Raw genomic sequence first — 4898 nt, forward strand, 5'->3', positions numbered from 1 at the left:
CCCGCTCGAGGCGCGGACGGGGGCCCAGGGCCACGGGGGCCCAGCGCATCCCGGCCCCGACGTCCGCGGTGCCTCCAGGCTGGTCTCCGGCTGCTGGAGGGAAGCAGGCACCCAGAGGCAGGAGCAGGAGACAGGACAGGGTGCAAGGGCGCATCATCTGGGAGAGAGAAGAGGGGGTGACTGGCGGTGCTGCACCCACCCGCTTGTCCGCAGCCCTTGCCCAGGCCCGGGCTGCATGGAGGCACCGCTGAGCCCGCCCCAGTGAGCATCAGGGAGTGTCACCAGGTTGGGACCGGGCCTTATTTTCCTAGCAGGCTCGGGAGCTGATTGCATCAATTAGGCGCCTTCTCACTCTCCTGAAATCCCCAGGATTTGGCCGCCCTGGCAGCTCAGCACTGTAATACCACAGCTGCCCGAGTGACTTAAAGCCAGGCTCAGGCGGCCCCGGGGAGAGCGGAGTGAATTGGGGTTCATTTTTCTTTTATTATAATTATGGACTCGTGGGCCGTATCATCTCAATGCTGTTGGGTAGGAAGTTAAAAGCATCCATCCCTCTTCATTTTCAACTTGATAATATATGGGCTCTGTGACACGTTGGCTGGCACACACTGCTGATGTTGCTAACGTGGGAAGAGCTGGCTCCCGACACCCGGAAGCAGATGTCACAGGCCTGGCCTGGCTCCCAGAGACCAGGCTGGGGCAAGGGGTGGGGGGAACGGCTGGAACAATTGTCCATGCCCCCAAACTGGACCCGGGTGATCACAGTTGGTGATAACAAAGTAGGGGCACTGGCATCCGGGATCCTAGTGCGGAGGGACCAGCCCACGGGACCCATCCAGTGCTTTGTGCACGTCTGCTGCCATCCTCGCAAAACCTTACAAGAGGGGACATTTCACCCCCATTGGAGAGAGAAAGAGTGGGGCTCGGAGAGGGGAGGTGACTTGCCCAAGATTTCACGGCTGCGAAATGACAGAGCTGGAATTCAAAGGCAGGTCTTATTGGACTTCAGGACTACCCCGAGCCCTCAAAGAGCTACTCCGAGCCTGGTGGGACAGCTCTCGGAGAACCGGAAACACGGAGCTTCCCAGAAGAGCCCAGCCACGGTAGTCAGTGCTGCCTTCTCTCAAAAGGAAGGCTCTTGGTCAGAGCTGGTTCCTCCTCCGAGGAGAAGCAGTGAGATGCACCACAGAGCTGCTTCCAGAGGAGGCAGCACAGGATTCCCTAAAGCTCTTTCCACAAAGACTTCCCTGGAAAACCTCACAAAGACGTGAGCGTTAAAATCAATCAATAAAAGCAGCCCTTTTCTCTCCCCAAACCCAGCCCTCCTCAACCCCTCTGCCCCGTGGGACTCCTGTTGAGGGGAAGCCACTGCTCTAGACCCACCCGGGCAGAGTGGTGACTGGGCGTGTCTCTGGGGGCAACCCACCCCTTGCTCCCTGTGGCGAACACTTCATTCACTTGGACCGATTCACACACCCCACCACCCACCACCCCCGGGACTGGCCTCTGGTTTCTAGAGGGCTGGCAGGAAGAAGCTTGTTAGACCTCTCTCAAGGGTGTCATGGACCCCTTTGAGAATCTAAAAGGCAGTCAGGACGTTCCGCACTGAAACTCTGTGGCAGGCGTCCAGAGCCCTGTCCACAACATGCTAGAAAGGGCACAGGTCAGGCCCGGTCCAGCCTGGCAAGCTCTATGGGCCCACCTGCCCGGGGCTGAGCCGTCAGCAAGATGAGGGGCTGCTCTGTCTCTCAGGGGGTCCCCCAAGCCTGTGGTTCTCGGTGTCCTCTGACTGTCCATAACTAGCCCCCAACCTGGATTTCCCCTGGAGACTTGGGTGGCAGGACTCACCTTGGTGCTGGCTGCCTCCCCAGGTGGGAGGTCAGTCGTTGGGCTCTGGTTGGACCAGGCTGGGTGGAGCCTCCCTGGGATGCTGTCCAGGCCTGGCGGCGCACGGGTTCCCCCAGCTTTAAATAGGCCCGGCACGCTTGCCACGTGTGCCACCTGATTACTGCACATTCCAGACCCTGGGATCCCATTGGGGACGCCGGTGGTGAAGGACAGGGCGGTGCTGATCGGGCTAATGAAAGACCCAGCACCAGTAGGGTGTGGTCTGATGAGAGGGACAAGTGGGGCTGCCCTTTGCCCAGCGGGCGGCCTCATTTGGTGAGGATTGGTAGCATCATTAACTCTGGATCATAGCCCCTGGGCCCTCCCATCCTTCGGAGGGGGTGGTGATGCCCACCCTGCATAGTCCTAATGAGCTAGCCTTTGTCAGGTGGGCCGTCCTCCAGGGAGGGTGGCCACGGTGGACACACCTCCTACCAGCAGGCCCGAGCTGGTGCCTGTGTAGCCAGACATCGATGGCTACTTTAAAAAACAAAACAAAGCACTAATTTGGGTTTTTTAGAGCAGTTTTAGGTTTACAGAAAAACTGAGCAGCTAGTACAGAGAATGCCCACATGCCCCGCCCCCTGCAAACATTCGCACCCTGTGTGTGTGGTTCATTGTTACTCTGATGAATTGTCGTCGGTGGTGCCTCGCCGTCCAAGCCCTTCGTTTGCACTAGGGATTCGTTCGTTCCATGTTGTACATTTCAATAGGTTTTGATAAATGCTCAAGGTCGCATTGCAAGATCACACACGAGACACGGGCGTTTCACTGCTCCAAATGCCCAAGCCATACCTGTTCTGTTCACATCCTCCCCAAGTTCTCGTCATGCCAGCACCCCGACGGCCCCAGCGGCTCGGCAGTCACACACCACCGCAAGGTCAGCAGCTGGAAGTCACCTGCGGCTCCCTGGCAGGGAGGCGGGCGTTCTACCCCCATGCGGAGTCCCAGTCTCGGGGACCCACAGGGGCAGGTCTGCCCTGTCCGAGAGGGTTTGTTTGTTTTTTTAATAGTATTGACTTTTCCAGAATGTTCTTCCAGTAGGCCCTCCCTCCCGATGGGGCTCTGTGTGGTGACTCTGGTGGAAGCAGAGCACTTCTTTTTCTTCTCTTCAGTGTGCTCGTTCGGATGGCCTTTTCTTAGCGATATCTTTATACAGCCTATCTTTGAACATCTAGGAGTGACAGCTGAGTAAGACAACCGACAAATTACAGGCTGCAACACCGTATGCAGGACGTGCTATTACCAATGGCAAAATGCACACACACACACATTGGGAAGCGCAGTTCATTGTAAGTGAGATTCGTCATAGGTTGAGGACGAGCTAGACTTGGAAGCATGGTAAGATACACAACCTTGCAGACTGGCTTCTTTCACGGCTCACTGCCTTCAAGGCCATGGAGACTCACAGCGGCCCCTACAGGGCAGGGTAGAACTGCTCCCGTGGGTTCCTGAGACTGCAGCGCTGCTGGCGACTGCAAGGCGCTGACCTTTTGGTTAACAGCCAGCATGTAACCTCTATGCCACCAGAGCGTCTTTCAGTTTGTGCCGTGGCTCTAAGGTTCCTGGCTGGATAGCCCATTTCTTTTATCACTGCATACCAGTTCACTGTTGGGAGACTCGGTGGCGCCGTCAGCTAAGAGACTGCTAACTGTAAGGTTGGCAGTTGAAACCTACCAGTTGGGTCTAGGGAGAAGGATGAGGTTATCTGTTCCCATAAAGATGGACAGCCTCAAGTGCCCTTTACAGCAGGGGTGGGGACATCCGTCCTGCGGGCCATAGAAGGCTCTCGAGAGCAAGACCGGCTAGCATCTCACTCACATCCACCAGAGAGAAACCATTGCAGCCATCCCCTTCGGGGAGAGTGAATGGGCCAAATATAGCAGGTTACTTTTCAGTTGATCATTTCATGTGGCCAGTGAACGATATTCTAAATATCAAAATGGCCCTTGGCAGAAAAAGGGTCCCCCACCCCTGCTGGATAGGGTCGAGCGAAGTTGGAGTCAACCTGTTGGCAGTTGGGATGGCTGCCCTGTCATTTGCCCCTTCCTCGATTGGAGGACATCGTAGTTGGCCCCAGGGGAGGGATAGAGCCGTGCCCCTCACTCTGCAGTAAGCTGAGGCATGTGCCACCTGCTCACAAGCTTCGCCCAAGGGGTCTGTCACCGAGCAGCGCCTCAGGGCAGTGGGACACCTGCTTTCTATGAGAGGGGGTTGGGGTGTCATGGACCCCTTTGAGACTCTGAAGGGAAGGGCACTCCCTACCAAAACCCCGGTCCCTGGTTCTCACCCTCGCCCTTGTCCCACCATTGCAACCCCAGTGGCTGATGCCCAGGGAATCTTCTCCTAACCCTCACAGGCTGGCAGGCCGAGTCCCGTTGTCTCTTGAACGGCAGCTCGGGACTGACGGCTGTCACTTCCTCGGGCCGAGCAGGGTCAGAAGCGATGTGGTGGGACTGGTCCAGCGCTGGGAGGACCTGGCTCTAGTGGTCCTGTCCTGTCCTCTCTGCTTCTCCTACCGGTAACCTCTTCCACGGGCAGTTGATGAACCCTGTTCCTTAACTCAAGTCCATGGCTGCCCACACTGGGATTCTCTCCAAGTCACAGGGTTCCGGAGGCCTTTGACAAATGCATCACATCTCCCTCCCAGGTAAAGTTCCTCCCACTGGCCATGGCGGGGAGTGGCCTGCCCAGCATCTCCACCGAGGAGGGCGGGGCAAGAGGGGACTCAGGTGCGGACTTTGTAACTAGCACTGGGGACCAGGCTTGGGAAGTTGCCTGCAAATCTGCCTCTACTCTGTGTGGACGCCCCCTGCTCTGGGCAGGGCCAGAGGCCACGCAGCTGCCAAGTTTTGGGGCTCTGGGGCCATAGTTTATTTCATGCAAAGTTAGCCTGTGCTGTGTGATCAACAGGGGGCCCCTTGCGCCCCCTCTGGGCAGAGGGGTCTTCAGTACAGAGAGCCAGGACGGGGGGCACACAGTAGGAAGGAGGTGGGGTCCCAGCCCAGGGA

The sequence above is a fragment of the Echinops telfairi genome, unplaced genomic scaffold (assembly GCF_000313985.2).
Source record: "Echinops telfairi isolate 266 unplaced genomic scaffold, ASM31398v2 ScPeMD7_22;HRSCAF=79, whole genome shotgun sequence".
Classification (NCBI taxonomy): Eukaryota; Metazoa; Chordata; class Mammalia; order Afrosoricida; family Tenrecidae; genus Echinops; species Echinops telfairi.